This window comes from Microtus ochrogaster, chromosome 1, assembly GCF_000317375.1.
Source record: "Microtus ochrogaster isolate Prairie Vole_2 chromosome 1, MicOch1.0, whole genome shotgun sequence".
NCBI lineage: Eukaryota > Metazoa > Chordata > Mammalia > Rodentia > Cricetidae > Microtus > Microtus ochrogaster.
The window spans coordinates 124,772,199-124,782,234 of record NC_022009.1 but is presented as its reverse complement, the minus strand read 5'-3'; the positions used below and the strand labels follow the sequence as shown (position 1 = coordinate 124,782,234).

Here is a 10,036-nt window from a genome sequence, read left to right as displayed (position 1 = left end):
GAGGATCACTGACTAGTCTACAAATATGAGTGTATACTGCATACTTGAGCATCACTCCCCCTTTCTGTATATACACTCCAGAATCAGTTGCCACACTGTAAGGCACAAGAAATCTGTATCTGCCGTCTTTGCTCTGTCTTATGCTCCTGAATATGCTACAAGTCCCAAGTGTGTACTGAACACTTGTTATGGAAATACCCTCTGTTCCAATACAGTGAACGGTTTAGGACATAAAGGATGTTTGTTCACTTCACAGTCCCCTTTAACTAAATGAAATAAACACTTTTGGTGATTATATTCACAACAACCATAAACTATATCACGGTACTTGATTACCAGATGTCTGAGCATTTTGTCCATTTTGTAGAACACTTAATCACTTAAAAATATTCACTATTAACAAGGAATACACACAAGCTGGCATAGCCACTTTGGACAACAGTATAGGGATCCTCAGAAAACTACAAATAGAACTCCATGTGAGGCTATCTCACTCCTGAGCACATTTCCAGAAGAATCTATGTCAGCATACCAAATAGTGTCTTGTATATCAGCATCTACTGCAGCACGATTCCTAACACATGAAGGAATGACAAAGAAATGGTAGCACATACACATTACGGAGGCCCCCACCTCCCCACTATGAAGAAGACAAAAAATTGTCTAAGAAATGGGTAGACATGAGAGCATCATGTTAGTCAATGTTTAAGCCACACTCAGGGAAAAGAAATTATCGCCTGTTACATGCAGAATATACATATACATACGTGTGTGGTGGATGCATGAACACACTGATGGATGGGTGGGGAAAGAGGGCTATCCAGGAGAAGCAAGAACAAGAGATGATGGGCTGGGGAGATGGCTGGGTGACAGGAGTGCTTGCTGGGCAAGCAGGGGAACTTAAGCTTTGATTGGCAGCACTCACATGAAAGCTGGGCATAGTCACACCGGCTGCAACCCCACCGCTGGGTTAGGGGACACAGAAAGGCTGTTGTGTGAGGTAAAGTTCCCGTGAGGCCCTGCCTTAAGAGAGTAAGATCAGAGAGGAATAAAGCATCTGTACTCACATGTGTGTGCGCACACAAACTATACAGATATGGGGTTGAGGACGAGAGAAACGGTGTTCGCTGGTGAAATGGAAACTTAACAGATTCTTAATTAGAGGCAACTACAAAAGCTTTCATTTTAATCTTAAAACAAAGAAATGAAAATAATACAGATTGGAAACACGATAGATGCTGAATCTCAGTCATAGTGTTTACGCTGATACAATGTAGTAAACAAGATTTAATACATTAAGGAACAGTAAAGCAATAAATAGGAGAATAGTAATAATAGCAATAATAATAATAATAAATCTGCATGTCTTTTGGCAATTAATAGATCATTACTATAAAATCTCAGGTAGGAAAAGTCTTATTTAACTCATAAATTTGCTATTCCTGATTACTAACCTGATTTTCTAGACACACTGTGTAGAGGGATCACAAAAGATATAAAGAGAAGAAATTCTCGTACCTAGGTAAAAACGAAAACAAATATAATTCTTATTGCAATTTAAGTTACTGTTATCAGAAGTATATATAGAACATATACATAAATTTAAGGAACATGCAAAAGTACAAGAAAACCAAGCACTTACCAAGTATTTAGAGAGCCTTTTAAAAGTCTCGTGGATAGCTGAGATTTCCTAAATAAATAAAAATAAAAATGATTCAATGTCAAAATTAAACATACTCTGCCTAATTTAAACAAAATTTTCATGTTCTTAAAAATAACTTGCATAAGTAACACATGGAGGAACTAATAAACTATCAGAACACTGGCAAAGTTTAAAATATTAAAATATTTTATCCATAGCAAAAAATTATGTATAAGCTGACAAGTTGATTTTACTGTTTATAGAAGTCAGATTTAAGTTATGTAACTTAATAAAAGTAACTATAGTACAAATCATCTCTGTCAGGTCCCAAGTTCCATTAGGTTCAAAGCACCAGGAACAGAAGTACTAAATAATATTTAGGGAACTGACTATTTGCCAGGCACTTCACTCTGGACTTTAAAAAGCATATATTTATCTTTTTTTTTTTGCTGTTAATCACTTCATTTTTAATGACGACTAAGCCATCTGCTTCAACACAGCAACTGCACTCAACTCAATTCACGCCACAAATCTGTAAAACCTTTTAAAAGAGAACTATTCAATCCTATTGTTTAGAAAACTAAGATTTTTTTAAAAAAAAAAAACAGTTCCTTTTAAAGAAGTCTAATTAACCTACTGAAGAAACACTTTGCAAATAAATATTTTTATATGCCTAAAATCTTATTAATATTGACAATGGTGGATTCTGCTGTGGGACAATGGTTTTACCTCAATAAAGACTTGTCTCTTGTGCTTGTTTAATAAAATGCTGATTGGCCAGTAGCCACACAGAAAATATAGGCAGGACGACCAGGCAGGAAATAGAGGCGGGGCAATGAGAACAAGAGAATTCTGGGAAAAGGAAAGCTCAGTATGCTGTTATCACCCAGACATAGAGGAAGCCAGGCACAGAACAAGCAAGATGTGGCTGCCTCGCCAAAAACGTACCAAGCCACATGCTAACACAGACAAGTCTTATGGGTTTAATATAAGTTAAAAGAGTTAATAAGAAGCCTGAGCTACTAGGCCAACCAGTTTATAATTAATGTAGACCTCTGTGTGTTTCCTTGGGACTGAATGACTGCAGGACCGGGTGGGACAGAAACCTGTCAACAAATGGCATCCAACATGGAGCAACTACCTCCACAGAAAACCGGAGAGAGCTTGGGAAGTAATTCTAGACACAAAATAACAGCATTAAAGCATGACTTCTTGAAAGCAGCATTTTCTCAGGTTTGCTCTCTTTGCTAGAGGCAAATGCATTTAAGAGAGGCTTCCTGTCTCAGCTTTAGCTGCAAAACTTTGCAGCTCTTTTAAGAAGCCCTGCTATCAAACACTTAAATGGTGTTTATAAATTGCCAACAACATGCTTCTTGGTGCTGCCAGGGACCTTAAAACACCACAGAGTTGTGAGAATAAACATGCCATAAGGCTAGACTCTCAAAAAGCAAGAAATGGGGTGGGTCCATCCATCCAGCTTTAATCCTAGCCTATCATTTAGCAAATTAAAGACTCGAATCATCAAAAAAGAGAGATATACAGAAAAGATAGTTTCAAATAAAAAAAAAAATCCCTCTAAATGGCTTACAATATGTCTCAAAATATATGTAGGCTTATGAAAAAAATTAAGTCCTTAAAAGAAAAAAAGAGAGCAGTTAGATGTTGTAGCACACACCTCTAATCCCAGCACTTGGGAAGCAGAGGCAGGCAGATCTATGTGAGTTCAAAAACAGCCTGGTCTACATACAGAGTGAGTTCCAGGACCGTCAAAAAGATACACAGAGAAACCCTGTCTCAAAAAACCAAAAATTAAAAATAAAAATAAAATTTAAAATAAAGCCATATAAAGATAAAAATACACAGAGAGTCTGGATACTGTACATTATTGTGTTGTCTTTGAATTGTACGGCTGCTGAGAAAGGAGCAACATTTGATTATAAATGCTGCTGGATTAATCCACTACATGAAAGTGCCTTGACTTCAAAATTTAAGTCAAAAGTTATGTTACTTTTTTAAAAAAGAGAGAGAGATTTTGCTTTTGTTTCCACAGGAAATGAGAGACTGTAGATTCATTCTACATAAAAAAAAATTAGATTTGATCCAAAAAGACCCCCTAAAAAATCTCCAACAGGAGCAGATGGCCCAGATGTCTGAGTTCTATATCCCACTCTTGCCTGAGATGATCACGCCTCACAGGATACTACAGCCAGGACTTGACCATAATTCTAAATTTTCTCTAGGTCCCCATAAGATTATCAGCACCCCCAATCAGCAAAAAGTAGCCTAAAAAACTATGCCCACATTCCCAAAAAAAAAAAAATTATGAATGTTTTTCTTTTTTAAAATGTTGGTTACAATTTATATGGATAATGGTCAAAAAAAAAAAAAGCTAAACAAAAATTCCATTCGGAGCTACTTAAAATATAAGTACTTTCATTTCTTTGTATTTTACTTTTCCATTTGATTTACTAATCACTGTCTCTTGATGTAAACAATTTCTATCTCTCTCTAAACTAAATTAGCATTCCGCTTTAATTTGGAATTTTTAACATCTGAATAGACACCTACTTTATAATTCACAACAACAGGTTTGCCTGGGACTGTTACCTGTTTTCCTTTCTTTCTACGCTTGTTTGTTGCTTGTTTGGTGGGTGCACAGGCATGTATATGTACGCACACAAGTACCACAGGACCCGTGGAAGGGTGTTGTCTTTGTCCACCCACGGCTCCCACTCGGGATGGCAGACCTGGCAGCAAGCACCTCTAACCACTGAGTCATCTGCAGACCCAGGCCTTGAAGATAAACTCCCTCAGCACTCTCCAGGCGCTGACCAACTTAAGCTTCTCCTCAGCTGCTATGAGAGATGGACTCAAAATGGTCCAAGAATCTAAGAATTTGGCCTGGGGAGAAAGCTGCACTCAGCAAGAACTGAGAGGTTTCTGTGAGAGGACAGCCAGCCGCACCATACAGATGCTGACACTTCTGGACCAAACTGCATGGAAACCCTTCCACTGATTCCATTTTTAAAAATCATATTCCATTCTCCCTTCAAGCATGAAACATACTTCTTTAAGGTTCTTGTCTGTCACTGATTAAGAGCAACATCAGCATCCTTTACTATAAGTGTTAGCTGCAGAGGTATCCATTATGTAACAAAAGGAGGAAACCCCTTAATAAGAAATTTGTCTTCCTGAACGACAAAGGGATTAACTATTGAATTCTTACCCCAGAGAGATCTGTACCTCTCGGTAACAACAAAGTGTGTGTGTGGGGGGGGGGGAGTCTACTTTGAAGGTAGGGGTCCACAGTGACCACAGGCAAGACAACGGATCATGTCTTATCTTAAGGCCCACAGAACCAGACTGTGGGTACCCAATTTTACGATTTCGGATGGCCCAGAGATCTCAGGAAGACAGTAGGAATGGCCACCAGCAATAGAGCCATGCAAACACTGACACTTAGAATCCAGTACTCACCCAGGCACAGTCGCCTGTAGTATAACTAACACAGAAACAATAACATAACGTAGTTTTCCAAAACAGCTGGATTTTCAATGTTTTCACCTCAAAGAAAGATAACCCACAGGACAAAAACCACTGCTTACGGGAAAGATCAAAACCCTCAACTTTCCAGGAGGTACATGAGACCTACGTTATTCCATCCCGTGTGAGGCCTCAAGCACCCACTGGCATCATGAACAGGAGGCAGCTACTGGAGATACATTGACATCGGATCTTAAAGTAGAGGTCAATTCAAAGTTTCTCACCACCCATTTAATCTACCCTAATTACAATATTTCACAAATGGGCCTAGTGTAAACTAATTCATTTTTCTCCACCTTATCTATTATCTTTTCCTTCAGGCATATTTTTAAAGGCTGCATGCCATGAGAAACTTTTTATTTATTTTTTTAAAAAAAAAGCTAAATTTTTTCTAAATGGACCTCATGATACACTTCCATTTCCTTAATAAAGTGCAGAGTCTTGGGGCTACGAAAGAGCAGCAGAAAGCTCGAGCAGTGACTCAGCTTTCTGACATTCACACAGCTGCTTCCAGCAAGAGAGAAGCCGCTGTGGGAGATACCTTTAAACCATCTGATTTGCCCCAATTATCAAAACAGCACAGAACTGGTTCAGTACAATTCACCTCGTTTATCGAGTGCATGTTTCTTCAGTTTTCAAACACTTCCACAAACGGTTTCAAAATCCCCCAGTCATCAGTAGCCAACACTTATCAAGCACTCCTGCTCCTCAAGCCAACACAAGCCTAGTACATCCTTTTACTGTCCTGACACACACACTATATATACAAAGTCTAATTCCTAGTCTCAAAAACAAGAATTGGATTTTTTTTATTTGTTGCAGATGGGTGTTTTTCCTACATGTATTGTGAATGTACACCAGTTTCATGTTGGGCACCCGCAGAGGCCAGAAAAGAGTGTCAGCACCCCTGGAACTGGAGTTAAAAAACAGTTTGTAAGCTGTTACATGCTAGGAATTGAACCCAGGTCCTCAGCAAAAACAACAGGTGCTCTTGATCACTGGGCCACCATGAACTCTAGAAACAAAATTTCAGTCACTTTGCTAAGCGGCTAGTACACCTGTAGCAAATTAAACTTCATGGAATACTAACAAATACTAAAGGGTCCAAACTAGGTTCACTAAAGTGTTTAAAATAACTAACTATACGTATGACCTCTTCAATCTTGTACTACAAATTTAATATGATATTGTAAAAAAAAAAAAATTACATGGCTACTACTTAAAAAAATGGCTAAAACAAATGGACCATAGTAATTCATTTAAAATACAGTTCAAGGCAGCCTAGAACCATATGAAATCATGCACTGTGTAATGCTGGTATGACCAATGGCATAGTTCATATGAAGGTGGTCCCATAGGTTGAAATCTCGGAGAAGAAACTTTTCTACCTCTAAGAGCATCAGAGCAGTTTTCCTGACATCGCCCACCTTGTGTGTCTTTGCGGTAACACTGGTGTAAAACAACACACTGTGCCTTCAGTGTGTAATAGTACATACACAGCTACGTCCACCGAATGCTGCTTGCTAATGATACATGATCATGCTACTGATGCATACATTAGTGCATCATTCATCATTATTTCAGAGTGTACGCTCTACTTATAAAAACATTTACTGACTGGCGGCAATGCCATTATGCCAGCACTCAGCAGACAAAGGCAGGGATATTGCTGTAAGTTTGAGGCCAGGCTGGAATATATGCCAAGTTCCAGGGCAGCCAGGACTAAGAACCTCTCTCAGAAACAAACACACAAGCCATAAAAACCATCATTGTGTCGTTCCAGCACAGACTATATCTCAGGTTCACCACATCTTGATTACAACAAGAGGTACTTAGAACAACTGGCCTGTACCATCTAGGTTTGTGTAAGTGCCTGCTAACAAACACCAATGGGACTTTTCAGGGTATAACCTGTCACCAGGCAAGATATTACTGCACTAACAGTCCCAGTATCTTTTTCTACCACCCAATTGGCTACAAAGCAAGTAAGACTAGGACTAACCTTATAAAAAAAAGGATTAAAGCATTTCTCTTTCCATTAAAAAACAAATTATCCCATGAAAACAGTCTGAAGAGAATTTTTAAAAATTGTTTGAACTAAATGAATATAGCATACAGCATATCCATGTGTGTGATGCAGTCCAGGCAAGGCCTGGAAGAAACTGTAAAGGAAATGGTACTTATCTGTAATCTGCAAGAAAACTCCATGTTCACGACCAGTATGGGCTCCTGAGGGAGATCCCATGTCAAAGAGAGAAGGAGAAGAAAGGAAGAGAGGACAGAGACGTGGAAGAGGGGATGGAAGGAACAAAAGAAACTGGACAGAGAGACTGAGGCAAACTCAAAGCAGCAGCAAGATGACACGACAAAGAGCTGAGACAGTTGATGCAACAAACCAGGGAAACAGTGAATGCAAAAGTCGGCTCTCTGGAACACTTAATAAGACAGAGAAGTTCTCCAGCCAAACCAACACATGAAACAAAAAGGAAGACCTCATCAACAAGAGCACGGAAACATGAATTAGCACAAAAGCCCTCATAAACAGTACCAATCAGTGGACGCACTGTGCCACTGTGTGTGTGTGTGTGTGTGTGTGTGTGTGTGTGAGTAAGAAATGCCTTTACAAGCAAATGCGGTTTATCACAGTGACAATAATGTCGCTTAGCAATTTTTAAAAACCAACAGACCTGTCTAGATAGCTTCGCAGGCAAACGCATTTGCTGCTCCCCGAGTGCACCAGAGTCTGTACCCCAGAGCCCACTTGATGGCAGGAGAACAAATGCCTAAAGCTGCTCTCAGAGCCTGGAAAGAAGGGGTGGCGTAGGTCTGCGCGCAGACACACACACACACACACACACACACATATAATCATTTTCTAAGTAAGAAAACCACATTTTCATATCTTTACAAGAGGCACTTTGATTAAAAAGCACCTACTCCTGATCACTACTCCTGACTAAGAAAAGAACAACTCGGGCTAAACAGACAGCTAACAAGCGTAAGCAAAGAGCTTGCTGCCTGTGACAGTTGGAATGAGAAAGGTCTGTCGGAGGAGCTACCCTGTCCCAACCGCCTGCTCCCAAATAACCGACACAGAGGCTTAATATTACTTATAAACGCTCAGGCAATATCTCAGGCTTGTTACTAGCTAACTCTTTCTATGCTTCACCATGTGGCTCGTGGCTTTTTCCCTCATTGCCTACACATCCTGCTTCCTTACAGCTGGCTGACATCTCCACTGACCCCGCCCTTCTTCATCCACACACCCTCAGTTTATTGTCCTGCCTAATTATCAAAAAAAAAAAAAATTTAGGCACCATAGAAGTATATGAAAACTGGATTTTTAAATATAATTCATGAGTAATATGACTACATATAGTATAGACTACTAGTTTAAATTCAGTATTTTCTAAAATATTTGCTATTAAAAGATAAAAATTAATGCAGGAAATTATTACAACACCAGGTAATTTTCAACCCCGTCAAGGATTCAAGACAATGTTCCTGAGAACTGTAAGATAGACTCTGCTACTTCTAAATTCAATAGGAAGAACTGGGGGTTTTATTTTAAGATTCAAAGGCAGGACCACACACTCAAAGGCAAACATGTGCATAGCAGAGGGCAACTCTCTGGAGCTGGGTTCTGTCCTGATATTTTATGGGATTCAGGAGTGGCCAAGAACACATCAGCCTAAGCCCGGGCTTACCCACCATAACCTTTTGTGAGTGTCCATGGCACTGTCTGGACTTGTGCTCTGTGTTCAGGGCTCTCTCTACCCTACTGCACACCGCAGCCTAAGGATTCTATCCGTATTCTTGCATGAACCAGCGACAGTCAAATCATCCAACCAATGCAGCTATATCAATCTCTAACTGTTAGCTATTGTGAATAAATCTGCTATATATATTTTTAGAAAACCTTTATGGTTTATCCCTTCTACTGGAAAAGTATCTTCTCCATTCACAAGGAATGAAGCTTGTGATTCATAACACATGCTATAATGTGGATTAACTTGAAAACATTACGGCAAATGACAAGAAACCAGTTATAAAGCGATAACCACTGTATGAATGCATTACTGTAGAATGTACATATTCTACCCAGAATCATCAAGTTCAGAAAGACAGCATAACAGAAGTTACCAGGGGCTGTAGGGAAAGGGATGGAGAGTTACTGCTTACAGTAAAGAAAGATTACAGAGATGATGAACAGCAACTGTTGTAAAATATCGCTTAACTATACATATTTAAACTGCTTAAAACCCTAGTCCTTGTCTGCCAGCTCCTTCAGCCACCCCTTTTAACCCATTTTCCATTCCTTTCTGGCGCCCAGCTGACCTGCAAAACAGCTCTCGACCAGGGCCTCACAGTCAACACATTTGGCTTGGGACTCAGGCTCAGGCATCTATGTGTAAGAAAAGGGAGAAAGATGGTGAGAGCCAAAGGTGGTGGAGGACTCCAAGGAAACAGCATCTTTCTGAAACAAAGGGGCTGATACACAGATGAACTCAGAGACAGAACAGCAGGCATGAGACCCAGAGGTTCAAACCAGATATTTACAACTGATACCTGACGAGAGAGGGGGAAATCCCAAGTCCAGGAGGAGCTGACCGACACAAGGCATCATGGTTTGGCATGAGATTTTGTTTTTGTGGATGTTGTGATCTTTTATTTTGTCATTTTAACCTATTGGTTTTTGTTTGTTTTGAGCTTTTTGTTATTGTTGTTGTTTTGTTTTAGGAGACAGAGTTTCTCTGTGAAACAGCCCTGGCTATCCTGGAACTTGTTCAGTAGGCCAGGTTGGCCTTGAACTCACACCTGCCTCTCCCTCACAAGTGCTGGGATGAAAGG

General features: G+C 39.7%; 1 protein-coding gene across 3 annotated transcripts in view; it reads right to left on the bottom strand.

Moving 5' to 3' along the window:
* Window positions 1-10,036, bottom strand: part of Fbxw7 (F-box and WD repeat domain containing 7) — a 139,783-nt gene that overhangs the window by 96,525 nt on the left and 33,222 nt on the right. The window contains exons 2-3 of one of the 3 annotated variants that reach the window (XM_026786370.1): window positions 9,524-9,590; window positions 1,643-1,690 (exon numbers count right to left, since the gene is read on the bottom strand). The exons of 1 other annotated variant lie outside the window; for it this stretch is intronic. The gene's annotated coding sequence lies outside the window, so the exon portion shown is untranslated. Of the gene's footprint in view, window positions 1-1,454; window positions 1,519-1,642; window positions 1,691-9,523; window positions 9,591-10,036 lie in introns of all 3 variants that reach the window. One more of the 3 variants, XM_005344163.3, reaches the window with a different exon arrangement.